The sequence below is a fragment of the Ciconia boyciana genome, chromosome 1, assembly GCF_034638445.1.
Source record: "Ciconia boyciana chromosome 1, ASM3463844v1, whole genome shotgun sequence".
Classification (NCBI taxonomy): Eukaryota; Metazoa; Chordata; class Aves; order Ciconiiformes; family Ciconiidae; genus Ciconia; species Ciconia boyciana.
Window position 1 is genome coordinate 49,833,734 of NC_132934.1, and position 18,287 is coordinate 49,852,020.

General features: G+C 36.4%; 1 long non-coding RNA gene across 2 annotated transcripts in view; it reads right to left on the reverse strand.

Annotated features, from left to right (window-relative positions):
* Positions 1-18,287, reverse strand: part of LOC140653211 (uncharacterized) — a 43,864-nt gene that overhangs the window by 12,050 nt on the left and 13,527 nt on the right. The window contains exons 2-4 of one of the 2 annotated variants that reach the window (XR_012043054.1): positions 4,802-4,928; positions 2,190-2,279; positions 1,116-1,278 (exon numbers count right to left, since the gene is read on the reverse strand). This is a non-coding gene — a long non-coding RNA (uncharacterized lncRNA). Of the gene's footprint in view, positions 1-1,115; positions 1,279-2,189; positions 2,280-4,801; positions 4,929-18,287 lie in introns of those variants that run through there. The other variant, XR_012043053.1, reaches the window with a different exon arrangement.

An 18,287-nucleotide genomic window follows, 5' to 3' on the forward strand; every position in this document is an offset into this window, starting at 1 on the left:
ACTGCAGAAACCACTGTAAGAACTGAGACAGGGCTGATGTCCATGTTTCAAAGACAGCAATTATCTGTATGAAATCTATCTCTGGATGTGATCACTTTCCATTGCAAATCATGCCTTATAAATTGTTCCTTTTGCTTCTTGGCCGGTGTACCATGCAGTATACAGTTTCCCACCACTAACAGGTTGCTATTTATGAACCCTGCTTGATAAAGAAAACTATTAACATTTGAGCCTCACTTTGAAATGTTAAACATGCATCCTTTAGAGATAAGTAGCTTGTTTATATTCCCACAGACTTCTTTTTTTCACGTTGTTGGCTACTTAGTTTAATGACATATTTGTCCCTGAATATTATTTTAAATAATCCCAGTGGAAATGGCTTGGATGCAGTAACTGAATGATAAATTGACAGGTTGCTTTTCAGCTGTAGGTGAAAGTTTCTGTTGTCACATATGCTGTTTGACATTCTGAAAACTGTCTTTTAAAACAAATATTTCCCAACAGGGAAAGACAAAAAATAATATAATATACTAAAACTTTTACTTGAACCAGAACAAAGGAGTCAAACACTAAAAATATTCTTGTTTGAGAGATTTCTTTCTTCTTTTTTTTTTTTTTTTTTTTTCACATTAGATTGTGCATTTTTTGAGTTCCTAATATGCAACATGTCGCATCAGTTCTCATGAAGGAAAAACTCAGGCCTTTGACATGGGATGGTATTCATCTCACTAGGTTTTACCCATAAAATATGCAAACATTTAATCTAAGCTAATCAAGCAGGCTCCATTTGTAGCTGAAACACCTCCATACTATCTTAATACAAGTGTCTTGGGCTGGTGCCATGAATGGCCCTCTTGAGACGCCTACCTCTCAATTAAATGCAGATGGAACCTAGATGACCATCCTAGATTCGATGTCACATCTAACTTTTAGATGAATAAAGTTTGATGAGGTGAATTGCATGTGAATTCACATAAAGATTGATTCAACACAGTATGACTTAAATGTCTTTACTTAGAAGAAATTCCAACATTAATTGCAATATAGAAGAAAATAAAATAAATTAGATATAACAGAATCTTTTGCTAATATATTGCACTGCAATATAACTTCATGTGAAATATGGCAACAATGAAGGAAAGAGGGCTGAATAACCAGATAAATTATCAGTCTCCTCAAGAAAGCAAAATGGCTGTCATACTTTGCACTGTTCCCTAGGTAGAATAGTGATCCACATTTCACTCCCATCTTTCCCTCTGAGGGTCTGGGCAATAGAAGCTGTGAAAGAAGAAAGTTGTCCTTTAGGAAGATAGGGTATTCCAGAACAACAGGGCAAACTAAGAGGATAATAAAGGTAAGAAATTATGAGAAAATGGTCTTTGTTTGACTTCAATTAAGAAGAAAACAAGCCCATCCCAGTACAATTTTTTTTTTTAAATGTCTCTGAACTTCATCATCCTTATCTACCTAATTTTGTCAAAAATGGTGGTTCCTGATGACAATGTTTTCAGAATTAATTTGCTGTGTGGTTTTTTCATGGTATATTTGGTAAACTCATCTACAAAAGCATTCTTCTTATTCAAGAACACTACTGCATGTAGAATAAAACTGTCATGTTATGAAGTAAGAGGAAAATATGAAAACCCAAACACTGTGGTGTTATTAACAAATCCACATTTAAATAGCTACACCCCATCCACTTACTTTCATTGTAATTTCAGCCATGTGATTCCTGTGTTTACTAATTATTTCTATAGAAATGCTATGTATCATTAAGCAGCTGTAATGACTGGAGAGAGTGGCATTTCAGGGATGGACCATGATCATGTATTTGTGTATAGAAGAGGTGTTTTGGCAATAATTTTTCATCAGATACAAATATCAGAGAAAATTATTGCACTTTGGGGACTTTGTGTTACTTTTTTTCCTCCAGAAAACTAAGAAAATTATTTTGAAAAATTATCAGCTAGCTGTGGGATACACATCTGTGTGCGCATCAGATTCTGTTGATGGAAGGTACTAAGCAAAACAGAAATTCTTAACTACTATTGTAGTGAGTTATCTGCGTTCACTAATGACCAGAATAATTTTTTTATGAGAAATCACTTTCTGATGTTGGAATCTTAGGCCATAATGTTCAGATACAAACAACAGAACTTAAACGTATAAAAACTTATATAGTTACTCACATGGTCAGATCTTTATTGGTGTCATGTACTCAGAGATTCCACTGGCCTGTGGAGGAAACATTTTATGGCTCAGCACCTATAAAAATGAGACTATAGAAAATTGGATTGAAAAATATAATATAAGTAATACTGACTGAAAAGCAAAGATATTTCAAAGCCAAACATTTTGTTTAATATATCAGTCATTGTAAATAATATGATAACCTCTGTATTTAGCTTTTGGAGGCATTTGCACTTTATACAAAACAAGTGCCATTACTAAATTAGCTAGTTTGAACAGTCATACTTGTTAAAAGAGTTAACCCTGCGAGCACTTGCTGAAAAGCCAGCCTGAAGCTTTTCCAACACATTCCTTGTGTTTAATGAACTATGGCTACACAGGGACTTACTGTCATTTGGATATATAGTTCCACCAGGGTCACTGAACAACCCAGAGAGTCACTATTCATTAATATGGGCATGGGTTTATTGTTTTTTCCTAAATGATGATGCTTCAAAAATGTAAGGGGGGGGGGGGGAAGATACTGTAAATATGTAAAGCAATAGTACACTCATTAAAACTAAAAGTGTTCTAAATAGAAGCAATTCCATTGAATTCAGCAGAATTGCTATCCCAGAATGCTGATCTTCAAAGCCACATGGGGATTTTGTCTGTAAACTTCCCATTAACTTTGATGTGAAAATTTCTGATGATGATTATTACTGTTTTCCTTTTGTTCAAATGATTCACCTAATTTTTTTAACGGAAGAGTTGCTTTCTCTTAAATGTACTTCTCTGGCAAGCTCATAACATTAGCCCTGCTTCAGCAAATGTTTAAGATAATTACAGACAAGACAGAACATTAGAAACAATGATAGACAGAGAACTACAGCTTCTCAGCTCTAGCTGATTTGACATTTGAGAGATCTGGAAGGGTGGTGGTGAAGTGGGAAGGCAGCGCCAAGACAACAGGTTTCACCCAAGGGTATAGTCCAGGCTATGGCATAAGGAGCAGCTGTTACACCAACTTGCTTGAAGTCTCACCATGTCATTCTTGTACCTGCTAAACTACAGAGGTCCATCAGTTATAGCTCCTTTGTTCTAGCAAAGTCCCATAGTAAAGAATGGTCAAAGGGGTAAAAAATGGGGGAATTACAGACTATTTTTGCAGTTAAGGTCCAAATAAAGTTCCTTTTATTTTACTTCTAACTGAACAAATTTGAAGGTTAAATATTATTGTAAAATGCTACCTCTGTCTTGCTATTTAGAAGCAGACTTGTACCTTCACACATATATTTGCATGCGTATGGATATATGCCCTTTTAAAAGGAAACAAATTCAGTCATATGGCTGTCCAGCTCCTACATTATGTAATTAGCCACAGGATGTGAGGCTACTTACTCTTTATTAATCTGAAAGTTAAAAGCCCACCTTAAGCTAGTCATGTGGGCTTGGATCCTTCTTACCCTTACTTCATTTATTTCTAGCTTCAGACTCATAATTTGCCTCCATGGCAACTGGTCATTTCAGCTGACGCCTCCCGTCTTATGTCTCTCTCCAAGGCCAGAAGAGTCTCTCTCAGCAGGTGCCCAAACCTCTGTATAAAATACAGAGGCAAGTACATGACTAACTTAGACTGGACTCACATTTTAGTTGGCTAAACTTAGTGAGGTGAATTCTACCCATCTAGGCTCGGTATCTCTACGTAGACACTTTGTGTTGTGTGAAAAATGGATGCTACAACAAACATCACCCTTGTAAAATCCCAGAACTTCAAAACACAGCCATGTGAAGTTATTTTCCTGAATTTTTTGTATAAACCGGGCATGAAGTTTAAATATTTGACTGAAGTTTGAATAATGTCTTCAGCATTGGGCAGGTGTTTTCAATAAGCATATACAAGAAAATTTTTAAAAACCTCAGAGGTTCACCTCTTCTGCTAAAAAAATTGACTCAGTCTTCAACACCTTCTTGTGAAGCAAAGGAGATTATTGTAACAAATGCATTCAGCTGACAGCAAAGACAGTGAGACTAGATATAATTATCTTGGCAGAGAGTCTAAACCCTTGATTTTAAATTGGTAATTAGCTTTTTTTTTGGTCTTAAGAACGTTATATTTCTGAAAAAAGAAAACAACAGCATGATTTTATTTATTTAAAAGTTTCAGTCTCTGTTTGATGTGATTATATTAATGCACAGTCTATAGCAAAATGACCACCTGTGCAGAAAAGACTCATTATGAAAGGCATATGAAAAAATAAATATATCATTATTAATTTGATATTGTCTCCACCAGTGCTTCTTGGATATTAGGGTATAAATAAGTTAGGTATGATCATCCACTTCACACATTCACACTTTTAGAGATAACGAAGATATTTAAAATCTCAGTACTGTCTATTCAGCAACTGATGCCAAGATTTTTTTAAATTAAAGACTTCTGTTGATATAAAATCTTTTTAACTCATTTTATTCCTCCACAAAAGAGAGATAGCACAGGAACCTTACACTGATTGATTTTTTTGCACATGACTAAAAAAATCTCAGCTTGGAAACTTGGGGAAATAATGTGTGACATTTACATAAATTCGGCCTCTATCACAAAATAATAAAAGCTTTTCTGGCTTTTCACCTCCAATCTGGATTAAAGTCAGAGCAAACACAACTTTGGGTAGATGGCATCTTTCATATTTCTTCTTCCCTAGAAGAAGCTGACTAAGTCCACCTGGATTCTTTGGCAATCCTTCGTGACAGCAATCCTGGTAGAGAGAACATATAGGAGATGATCATGCAGTAAGGGTTTTGAACATGACAGCTTGCACTTACTTCTTAAAAGAAAGAAGGAAAGAAAGAAAGAATGTTCTCTTTAAAAATGCCTAGTGCTAATGGAATATGCCCGTGTTCTGTCAAACTGCAGCATTGCTTGCATTGAGGCCCCATTTTCTTAACATACACTGGCATAAAGTACTTTCTGAAATATCATCTATTTTAAAGTGGTTACCTTATTTTCTGTTCTCCAGTGAAACTTATATAATAACTTCCTGTTAAAGATGAAAGCCAATAGCGTCTTTATTCTTCCTAGATGAATCTTTCTTTTTTTAATTTACCAGAAAAAAATCATGACTTGGCGTTCCTCTTAACATGGGAATGTTTTTGGGAATACATATTAAAATGTAAATGTTAGTGTTTTCAATAAATACTGAAATATAGGCAGAAGTATTTTCTGTTGATACACCCTAAGAATCCCCCTCCATAACCTTGCTAGATAGTAACACTGCTGGAAGATTTTTAACATGTTTTTGACTTAATTCATTTTTCTGCAAAAACAATGACAATGTTCATTTACCAATTTTTGTTTATGGCTTGTTTTTTGTAAGCCTGGCTCAAGAATTAGTAACTTCAGGGCACTTCATAAGTAAGTAATAGTTGTTTTATTCTGCATTGCTCTAACAGTCCAAATGATGCTCTAGAAACAGTCGCTCCCCTGTATATCCTGGTCAATGGGCAGCAAAACTCAGTAGACTTCACCCAGTGGCCATCAGTCTGTGATCTCTTCCTAGTTTTCTCTGCCTTAATTTTAATTTTTGCTTCATTTTCAGTTCTACCATAAACACTAGTGGAAATTTCCCTGCCTATGTACATATTTTATATTAGGCTATCATTTAATAAACTCAAAAACACCAGGATTCTGAACCTGAACTGAAAACCACATTGAAGGGCCATTCTTTCCTTAAACTGAACGTGAACTGCTTATATGCCTGTGGATTATAGAAGAGTGTTAAACCAACTACTGGTTCATAATAGTGCTTTTACTAAAAACCTCCAGCCCCTCACAGGAATGTGGCAACACAGAGACTCTCTGTATGCGTTAGGGTCTGCAGAGTGCTCTTGTGTTGCCTTCTGTTCTCAGTCTCCCCTGTCTCTTCCCCATGCTGCTACAGACGAGGCAGTGCAGCCTAAGCCCTTGCTTTGCAGCCCTGAGCCTGCTTTCAGCCACGCTGCACTGCTCTTCGGTATTGAGGTTGGTCCTGCACAAAGTGTTATTTCTCTGTAACCTGAGCCATGTCTCCAGTGCCTGCTCCTGCAGCTGGGGATGTCCTGAGCTGTATGATCTGCTTACCAGCAAGAGCCAGAGTCTGAGCTCGTGGAAAGACCTAACTCCTTGGGACTCTATGTTCTGTGAATATTCAGGGGCAATTAACATATGCTGGTTTCTGTTAGGGTCTGGCGTTAGTATGGGGCATCTATCAGAGCAGGGTCACACAGCGGGCAGATCACAAAGAGCACACAGTTTAACTGTCCTTCAGTACTGCCCTATTCAGGTGAAATCGCTTTGGGACATTGGCTTGACAGAAATTAAGAGAAGCTGTTTTCTTTTGTTTTCCCTTTTCCTCAAATTTTCTGAAAAAAAGGAAAAAGAAAAAGGAAAAGAAAAAAAGAGACATGGATTGTGGAAAGGCGCAGGAAAGGGGAAAAAAAAGATCAAATTAGATCAAATTGCTTTAGAAAGATTGAGCCAAAGAGGATCACTACAACAGAAGGACTGATCAGGCAATGGTGTTTTAGAAGTGGGTATTTAGCTCTAGAAGTACCCAAGTCAAAGCTAGAGGACCAAGGAGAATGAACAACAAATTGTGGGAGAAAGATCCCAAACACCTTGTAGTGTATACTCAGAAAAAGTGATGAGGAAACTGAGACAGGACAATGTATGTGAGAGTATTTGCTGCCATTGGCTTAAACTTCCCCCTTTGCCTAGGGCTATGTGGATCCCATGGAAGAGTACCCAGCAGAGTGGCATGGGAGAGCGCCCTGCTGCAGGGAGCTCAAACACCACTCTACTGGTGGATATAAATGGTGTAACGGGGCATAACAGTGGACATAAGTGGTGTAATGGGGCATCACGGTGACTCAGACAAGCAAACTGCATAGAGGCAGCAATGTAGCACTGCCTCTTGGTGGAAAGAACTGCCAGCTGTGCAGGTGAGCTCCTTCTTGCCCCTCTAGTTCACCAAAACAGTGTGCGTGGGTCCAAGCTCCTGATTCAATGACTTGAAGAGAGCTGTTCTCATCTTGCATAGATTTAAATCAGTGCAAGACCACTGACTTAAAAGAAATTGTTCCTAAATGAATCCAACACAGGTGAAAAAAGTATTAGTTCATGATCTTGCCCATCGCAAATTATGGCAGCAGAGGCTGTATGTGTGCTCATAGCACGCTTTCAAACTATTCTTTTCAGCCTTTCAGAGTACTTTTAAAAAATTTTTAACTAAAACCTGGAATTATATTTTTGCTTCTCATCTCCAAGAGGTGATGTTTAAGAAAATGCATTACAGAGAGGAAGGTCCCAGATAAATTGCAGGAGCTGGGAACACACATATAAGAAAATTATGGAAGATGTAACATGTATTTCTGTACTATAAAATAAAACTGTGACACCAATAAAATTATGCAAAATTTAAAGAAAGTTAGATATTGCTAGCTGGTCTTTAAAAGGAATTGTACAAACATTCAAAGTGCCAGTGTTTGACTGTTCAATTTAATAAAAGCAGTAAGAGATATGTTTCTTATTTCACTACCTCTTGCTATTCATATAGGCTAATTCTCACTCTGCCAGTGGCTCATTTCTTCAATTACAGGATGTAGCTTCATTATTATTGATTTATTATATTAAACAGTAAGTGTCTTCAGACAGAAGTGTCTTAATCTTCAGAAACTTGTAGGCATCCTTCTTAAAGAAAAAAACCTAGAAATTTCTTTTTAATTAAACAGTTATCTTCAACATGAATAGTTTTCATAAGCTACTGCCATTACCCAAGGAGTAATGTTTCCAAAGATCATTACGGAATTATTCAATAAGAAATTCCACACCTGTATTTATTGAATAGTATATGGAATACTGGAATACATAAAAACAGTCAAATTGCCAAGTAGACAGTTCTCTAGTGTGGCCCCCAAAGACAGGAATTGTATAACAGTGCTGAAGAAACTGGGGAGTTTCTACAGTTTCCCATTGCATTCTGTGAAGAAATGAGACGAGCACCTTTAACATTTGTATCATCTGCTCTTATTACTGTAATACTCATCTTTTGCCCTCAGTTTTTCCATGGTGTCTGTTGCAGACATTTGACTCATCTCATTAACTGGTCTGTAATAGTTTGATGAGGAAATGATGTTACTGGAGAAATCTAGGCAGGTCTCAGTGAGAAGCAGTGGCAAAGGCAGAGTGGGTACCGCCTCTTGCTATGTATCCAGAAGTTTGGGTTTGAGCTGTGTGTCCTGTAGTGAGGGCAGCAGTGAGGGCTCTCCTCAAGTGACCCAGTGTGGAAAGGGGATAATCTGGATTAGGTAAGTCAGGGTAGCTGGAAAGGCAACTGCCCTGTCACTGCCTTGTGCATCACTGACTACACAGCAGATACTGTCTCACCTTAACTACACCTGATCACTTGCAAAGTCTTGGGCAAAGTGAACAGATCTCAGTGTAATGAATCTGGTCTTGATCATTGCCTTTGGGCTGTTTCTTAAAAATCTGAAATATGAAACTTGCCTGTGAACTTCACAGTGTGTAGAAATTTTCCCTGTGTGATTGACTGAAACAGAGAGCTCAGCAAAAATATGCCCTGCTTCACATGTTTAAGCCTGGGAAAATAGTGGGAAGGTATTTCACTGCGCTTTCCTCTCTCTCCTAGTTCTTCTTTGGCTACTGCAGTAATATGCAATGAAATAATGATCTTACAGAAATATTGTGTCTTGGAAAAAACCCCCCCGAAGAATGCTTTTTAACAATGGGATTCATTATTTAATCAAAGCAAAACTAATGGGACGGTGTCTCCAAAGGTTCATCCTGAAATAAATACCTAAGACAAGTGGGATAAATTGCCTTCTAGAAATGTCATTCTTTTTCTATTGCCTCCTGCGGGAGTCCAGGTGACTAGGTTAGATTATGTGCCTAATGTCTAGCAGGCTAAAATGTAGTCAGCAGAATAGTGCCCTAGGTAGTTGCGTTATAAAGATCATGTCTTTCATGTCTCACTGTATTCAGTACAACATTGGCACCAGAAAGAGCCTTGAGTTCAGCTTGATGATGGGAACAGTCCTACTGTAAACCTAAAAAAGATCTCTAAATTATGCAAAATGCTGTAAGACAAACAAACAAAAGCTCCCACCATTTCTTTTGTCTTCAGGTGACTAAAAAGGCTTCAGATTGTCTGTTTTACAAAGCTTTAATAATTGATGCAAGTATATTTAATTGTCCTGGTGCTTCTGTTTTTCTCAGCGTTTTACCTGAAAATCACCCTAATGGACAACTGAGCAGAAAAATATTTTTGGCAGGAAACCGTGGATTGTCAGAGATCTGTTTTCTTGACAAAGAAAACCAAACAAAAATGGAGGAAAATATAAGAGACAGGAATGTCAACTCCTGCTGCTCCTTCACCAAGATTATTACCATTAGAAAGACCATTTTCCAACACAGCAATGAGGGAAATAGAGCTGAAATTTATAATGCTTCATCTAAAAGGAACAAAAGACTTCAGATGCTGTTAAGAAACATATGTGATAACCTAAGATTATACTTTCATGATATAAAGAGATTTCATTATGTAAAGATATAAGGTCATCACGAGGCAGGTCCTACCTTAACTCTAAATGAAGAAGAAATCAAGAGAATTTAAACAGACCCTTAAAAGTGTCTTGGACTGCCTGAAAAAATATCATAGATTAAATTGCTGTTGAATTTCTTACCCTTTCAGGTGCCTGTTTAGACATTGAAGAAAACCCTAATGTGGGAAAGTATCTGTAGCTCTTCTGCAAGACAGAAGATGACATATCTCCACTACCTTTAAAATTTTCTGTTTTTTCTAGATATGCTTCTTCCACTCATTAAACTAAGGGACACTATTGACCAGCATCGGAATAGATATGAGCAATGTAGGAGAGAAAGAGTAGTTCTCTGCAAACTCCATCTCCTACGTTACATTATGTATTCCTGTTTCTTGGTCTCTGTTCCTTAATGTCTGCCTCAGGAGCATTAGAGTGATTGAAGGAATTCATTCGCACTTAGAAAATCTGAATTTACTTCCCAGATCTGCCAGCAATTTCTCTGTGTGAACACAAGCAAACAACCTAAGAGCTGAGGTTCAGATACATTAAACTTGCGTAAGTCTTCAGAGCTCAATTCTGAAGACTTTGGGACAGTTTGGCTGTATAGGACATGCTCAGGACAATTGTTCTTTCCCCCCTTCATGTTGATAGATAAATATTTGCATGGTTCCTCAATGCTTTAGGAAGTGTCCAACAGTAGATAAAAGCCATGCATCTGCCTGCTGGTAATGTGGGTCATGCAGTCTGGCTCTTTTTCAAGGCAAATAAACCCCAATAAACACAAGAGTGATTGACAAAAGAATGGGTTTTTATTACATATGCTAAAATTCTCAGAGGTGTGTTCTTGTTTTGACATCAGTAAGATAGTACATATCTCTGTAGCTGGCAATAAACATAATAAATGGTAAAAATGATACCTTGTTTAACTTTTCCTGCATTTTCTTTTCCTTTTAGGATTCATTCAAAATTAACATTTTTTTCCCACATCAGCCTAAGAATGAGTTGTAACATTTAGCCAAGTAAAGTTAAAAAGAAAGTTTAAAAGTATTAGTTATTGGCACTAAATTTCATTAACTTTTTAGAAGATATCAGATAATGCATCCAATCTAACCTCAAAATGCATTCTAATTAAATATTTTTCTGCACAGAATATGACATACCACCATTTACTTATCCTAGTCATAGACCTTCCTCGGAATCACAACTAATTCTAGTTATGACTAGTGTTATAAGATTATTTTTGGATTACAGCAACAAGAAGGATAATTATTGGATATTGATAAGGAAAATTTCCTGATTTATGAATCATAAATCAAAATAGAACACTATCCAGGAATTTTAATAAATGAATAAATGCCCTTTATCACCTTTTAAATTTGTGTTTCTTTAAGACTTTCATATTTGTTCTGTCTCATGATAATAGGTTTGTCTGCAACATCTGTCTCTGAATTTCTAATAACTTTTGAACCTGTTAACTGATTTCAGACTAATTTGACACAGAGGTAGAAATTTCATAAAGAAATTCTTAAGTACATCATTAAAATCTGGCTCAGTAGAGGAGTATGTGTCCTAATGAAAGGAAAATTACCATATGAACTTATATCTGATTAGGTACCAAAGAATTAAACCAGGAAAGAGCCCTTAGAAGTCCCTTGATGCATGGAAGGATTCAGTCAAATTTGTCCCCTTCTTGGTATCAGATTCAATTAATGATGATAATGATGAGCTCTGAGAAGAGAAACACTTGATTAGCCCCAGTGCTTATGGAACAATGTCTTTATTTACTCAGCCTGTATGTGCTTACACCCTGATAAGAGGACAGTAAAGTAAAGGCAAACTAATTTCAATTACCCTAGTTGAGGACCCCATATGGTCTCTGCCTTTAAACTGTCACTGACTTCATGCAGTTTCAGACTCAAAACACCTCTCTTGATCAGTTTTTTTTAATGAATTCTTCTTGCTTGAAGAAAGTTTTCTTTTTTCTTAACCTAGATTGTGTTAGAAATGCTGAAATTAAATGAGCTGAGCTTAGAAGGCTCTTAAACCTTCATGAGATTCCACTGGATTCTACACACGCGTCAAATATAATGGCCCAAGATATGCAGCAAGTCCAACTTGATTATTTAGAGATCTCTTCTTGCTTTAACCTTTACAAATTTAGGAGCTAAAAGTGGCTTTGACTGTGTCTTGCAAGTCAGTAATACAGAATATGCAAAAGAGCTCCATTCTTTTCTGATCATAGAAGACTACAGATGGCACTTACTCCTAGATCCTTAACTTGAGAAGACTCTAAAAACAAAGACCAGCTATCCACCTGGTTATGAGCAAATACAGGAAGATAATTTAAATGACCTTGGCACCCACGATGTGAGCCAGCTAGCACTTGTGTGCATTGGCAATGGAGATTATTGCCTGTTTAACATACACAAAAGAAAAGCAGGACACTGTAGTTGAAGTGCCAGGGGTTGAAACACCAAAAATTGGGGTTGGAGTGTATTGTCCTTTAACAGTGCAACAGGCAAAATCTTCTTAAATTAATTCAACGGGAATGAATACAGCCATTTGTAGGTAAGGTATGCCAACTCCAACATTTGAATTCATTTTTACTTCTCGATTCATCCCTACTTCAACTGATAAGGAAAATGTAAAAATGTTTTTGAAAGTATCAGAATGTTTTGCCTAATTTTACTTACTATAGTGAAAAGCTGACAAAAGTTATAATAGAAATCTGAAACCATTGGCCATACATTCTGTAAGACCTGTGAATTCTGTAATTTCCTGTGAATGAGAATAAAAACTGGTCAGATGTGTACACCTGAGCTGAGAACAGGAAGCAAATGGATAACAGTGTGTTTTGCTTTCTTTAATTAGATGGCCACACATATCTATATTTCATTGATTTTGCTTATTAATATTTTAAAAAATCAGGTTTTGGTAGTATATATCCATATACTTTTTATACATAATAAGTTCTTATTTTAAAAACATTCATATTTTTATTTTCTATATATTATTTAAGTGTTTATATATACACTTAAATAATATTACAAGATTATTTAATATAATAATAAAAATTTATAATTTATAACTATAATACATAGATACCTCAAGCACTTTTGTCAGTCTTTAACTGGAACACAGATGATGAAGTACCTTACTACATATTCCTTGATTTTATGATACAGTTAGTAGGTGTTGTCTGTTTCCTTCTCCAGCTACACCACTTCTGCCAAGGAAACAATATTCCTTATCTCATAATTACCTTTGGTGGAGCCAAGCATGTACAGCAAACTCCAAAGGACCACTTTGAGTTGGTGGAGACAGTTTGTAAGGAACTTGTAGAAAAAAGCTTGGATGAAGTACCTGCAGGAAGTCTCAATCTTTTTGCTCAGAGCTCCGCTAGCAGTAGTTAGAACATCCTTGTAAATAAGTAATAAAGAAACTAGTTTTTTTAGAAGCACATAGCCCTTTCGTGTCACTACACAGCATATATGAAACTTGGTGACAAGGAGGAAAGCTGGTGAGAATGACAACAAAACAAATGAGTGTGGTTATCAGCAAAACAAACCAGTACTTAGAGTCTAAGTAGGTGACTCGTGGTAGGAAATGAGATAATTAACAAAAATAGAGCCCCAAACTGAGGACAGTGGAAAAACTGTTTGAAATCTGTCACCTCAAACTGAAAGAGTGTCTGTGGTGATAGTTTGTTTATGAGAAAGCAAAGAGAGAGCAATACAAGTGACAGTGTTGAGAAACTTATTATTATATGTAATTTTGCATGCACTAAAAATTTCCCAATTTTTGGCAGGGCTATATCATGGAACTTGTGCCTCCAGGCTTTGGAGGAGATTGGTCAGAGAAACAAATTAAATCTCAAGAATAATCTGCAGATTAATATAGGTGAGAGAAAGGGGCAGAATAAATGAGGATACTCAAAATGAAGGAATTCACAGGGCAGGACAGAGGCTGAAAGCTGAGGAAGGCAGGCAATATAGAGCAACATATATTCTGCAGAAAGTAATATGGAAGTCTGAAGGAAGAAAAATCAGCTACTGGGCAAAAATACAAGAGACCAAAAAACCCCACCCTCTTTCTACCCAATTAATTGCACAGCTTCTTCAGGAGGAAGAAAGTAACTGAGGAGGTCAAAACTGTACCTGGAGAGAAGGCTACCTGTGATGTGATTTGCACACCCCCTGCCAGACAGCTGCTGTGCTCGCTGTGGTGCAAAAGGAAGAAAAGAAGAACTGTCTTAGGTGTTGTCTGACAATGAATTCATGTTAATTATTTTTTCCATTGAGGAAAAGATGAAAAAGATGAAAAGAGCAAAAAAGTTTTAAATAGTTCTTTTTCTGATGAATGCAATGAAAGAACAAGGGAAAAAAGGTGAAAAAGTGGTTTTGAAGAAACAGCAGTTTTGAGAGAAGAACAAGTCATGCTATAGCAAGCATGAAAAAATATCAATAAGCACAGATATATCTGAAGTTTTGGAAGATAAGTTCAGGAACTACTGACCTGAAAAATAACTTAAGCTAACTGTTGCAAGGATGATAAAGTTTGAGTAAGTACAAATGGAATTATAAGGGGGACAAAAATTAAGTTAAGAACTCATGTATTTCACAGAAATTATGATTAGTCTATAAATTCACTAGCAGCAGTGTTTATGTCTCCTTATTCTGTACAGAGCCAAGCATGTTTTTTTGTGCTTAATAAATAGTTTGCAACAATAGTAATGTGTTAGGTTCTAAAAGGATTTTCACTTTCAATGGCATTTTTTTTGCAAGACCTGAACAATCAAAGTGATAGTTCAATGATTGAAAGAGTTTAATTTTGTTTCTCTAGATATAGAAAAACACGACTTACTAAATAGCAGAACTGAAAAAATAATGCAAGGAAATCAGCAAGAGAGATGAAAACAAATTCCTGTCTTGGAATCACACCTCTAGCTAAGCATATTGTTTTGTATATATCATGCACACATAGATACATATTTAAGAGTTCAACAAGCTTTCTGTTTCAAACACCAACTGAAAAAGTTACTTAACATTCTTACTTTTGGAGCATGAGGTTGTAAGGTGGTCCTTGAATTTGATTTTTTTGTAAGGTAGAAGGATGCTCTCGCAAATTCCACAGCTCTACAGTTTATGGGTTTGTTTTCCAATGGCAATTGCCAGCAGCCTTGTTCATCCCACTTTGTTCATCCCATAATATATCTTTTTGCTTCTCTACAAATTAAATTATAATTCATAATTCTATCTCTGAATTAGCTTCCCACAGAGATCCTTATTATAACAAATGCGGTTGTTATAACTCATTTTAACAATTTAGTCTATAAATTGGTAGAAAGTACTTTACGTTTTTCTGTTAGTGAACAGAACTTATTTATAAAGGGAATTTAATTGTATTATATGTACTGCATGCTGACTGGCTGATAAATTTTTGCATATCTGCCATTACAGTACATTAAGCATGTAATATTGCTGCAAATAGGAATGTTAACAGCAGACCTGAACGTCAATGTGAAAGAACTAAGACTGACGAGAAAAAAATAATACTTCTTTGAAACAACTAGAATTATGCTGATGTGTTAGTGTACGTGGAAATGTATTCTAATAAATACTGAGATTTCAAAGAAAAACTGCTGCCAGAAGTTTTGAAAAACTGTCTTTTTACGGCATACAGTGCTTACCCTGCAGGCAATTCTGAGTGATATGGCAGATATTAGGCTTTATTTATAGACAGCTAGATAGACAGACTAATATATCTGTATTTTAAGCTGGATATTATTAAATATGGAAAATTATAAAAATTCCATTAAGCTGGAAATTATTAAAATGGATATTGTTTGTTTTCTCTCTCTTCGTGTATCCCTAAGCTGCCAGGGAACAGTCAGGCAGAAGAAGGCTGCTCCGGGGCTGGGGGGCTGGAAAGGCAGGCAGCACCGCGCTGTCACCAGCAAGGGTGCAGCCCTGCAGCACCTGCGCCAGGCGAGCAGGCCAGGGATGGTGGCAGCGGCTGGGGACAGCCACGGCCCGGCTGTCATCCTCATGCCTCTCTTTCCCAGGATACGGTGCAGGGCTGCTCGGAGGCACCATCTCAGGGCACAGGCAGGCAGCCCCCTTGGTGCAGGAGGAGACTGCAGAGCCTCTCGGGGTGCTCGGAGTCCTGACACAGGCAATCTCTTTCTCTTGTCTTTCCCTACTTCTCTCTCTTCTAGTTTTCACAATGGAGTGTTTTCTTTCTCTTATGTATAACTCACACACACCACACTTTTTTCTTGCTGAACTTCAGTTTTGGCTTAAAGAAAAGTAGGTATCATATGACTTTTTACTTGTCAATACTACATTTCTCAGGAATTTCCATTATCTGTACTGGCACCCTTGGGTTAAAAAAATGGTTTGGAATATTCTTTTTTAGGAGATAAAATGCCTTGTAAAGATGGGCATCAGGCACTTATATATTGCTACCCTTTTGTGAATAAACAAAAAAAGCTCATGACTGTGCCTGGGATCTGAGTACTCCAAAGTCAGAATAATTTCCAATCCTAACAATACCTTTTTTGCATTCTTGAATTCTTTGCTCATGTAATTGGTTGAAAAAGGATTGATAAGGATGAAGCAAATTCATGCCTTTTAGATCCTCAAATGTCCAAATTGCTCTCTTAAGAACAGAAACCTTGATATTCCTTGTTATTTCACAAATCTGTCAATGCTAAGATCATTTTTAAAGCAGGGGTTATACAATGTCACCTTAATCATATCAAGCTTCTGTTTTTCTGAACAAAAGTATTGGCAGTCTTCATCAGCAGACTATCTAGGTGTCTTTACCCACAATTGTTCATACCATTTGGAGAGAAATATTCCAAAAAACTAAAAAAATATATTAAGTGATGCCTTTTGGCATTCTTGTGAAAAGTACATTTTCATTACCTCAGTAATTTTTGCTCTGATCCCACCACCGAAGATCACTTGAAGAATTTATTAACGTCTGAGTAATTTCGTCAAAGGTTTATTTAACACAACACAAGCAGCCTAGATTAATCTCTCTGGCCTATGATGGAAACAAATTTCTCAAAGCTCCCTGGAATACAATGTGTAACAAACAGAGTCCAGAGAGAGCAGCACAAAAATCTGTCAGTCAAAACACATACAAATGCCATAAAAATATCATTCTTTCAGTGTAAATAACTCACTGAGTTCACTCAGTTTGAATCAGATCTTTCTTATGTAAGCCATAGCGGTAAAAGCTAGGAAATAGCTAGTTTTTCAGAAACTTGAAGTCATCACTCATCTGTAAATCTGACAGTCCACAGGAGGGGAGGTTGGGTGTGGAACATTTAATTGCAACCATATCACTACTCATGACATTAAAAGTTCTTTTAAAGTCATTAAAATCATCGCCTGGCGGCAATCTAGCATGCTTCCCCTCTGCTCTCTAGGAATAGTTGGTTTCCATTTTAGACTATTTTGTTCAATTAGGCTGTGTAAAAAGTAGGACACCAGACAATAGAAACATTTTTCTTTTCAGGAATGAGCTTTTGGTACATTTTGAAGAGATCAATGGCCAAGGGACCTAAAGTTACTTGTTACACAATCTGAACCTCTGCTTCCCAGTTCCAGCATCCACTGGTTTTTATTTGCTCTTTATTTAATACTCAGAATTAGACTGAATGTCACGTGTTCATGTAAAAGGTTCATAGTATTATTTAAATGGATTGCTTCTTAAAGTGCACTAATTGTGAAATCGCATCACTGTACCTCCAAATAGCTAAAATAGAAGACACAAGCTAGGCAGAAAAAGACATGTTATTTTAGACAATTGAGAGACAATTGAGTTAATTGAGAGCTCTTACATGCTGAAGTTGAGAGGAAATATCCTCATGTCCTATGCCCCTGAACAGAAGTAATTGCCCTGCCTGACAGATTTTTGAAAAGTTTACCCAGAAACAGTATTGTACTAGCTATAAAAATTTTAATCTCTCTCTATTTCCTTTCCAGGTATTAAGGGTTATTATATAGATAATTAAATGGCATATTGCCTAGAAGTACTGAAAATACAATCTCAATATATACAAAATTACAAAAACAATGCATGCCAAATAAGTTATGCAAGTAGTTGTCTGGCTAAATTCCTCATAACCTAAACTGATTCTGTCCCAAGTTGCTTTCCAAATGGATATGTTCTGGGGACCAAACTAGATCTTCTGCTCATGATAGTTGGCAGTCATTTACCTATTACTTTTATTGTTATTAACTAAATCTTTTGAAGTTTATGGCTCAAAATGTACTTGTTCTTGCTTTTAGATCCATATTACTTCAAGTCAAGGTCAAAAGTAAAATGTGATTCTTCTATTCCACTTCAATTGTAACAATAATTTTCCTTATTGACTGAGATATTGATTTTCCCATAGCTATTTGAAGGTAGTACATTCATATACACATATATGTGTATATAGTACATTCATATACACATATACACACATATACACACACACACATATACACACGCATACATATATA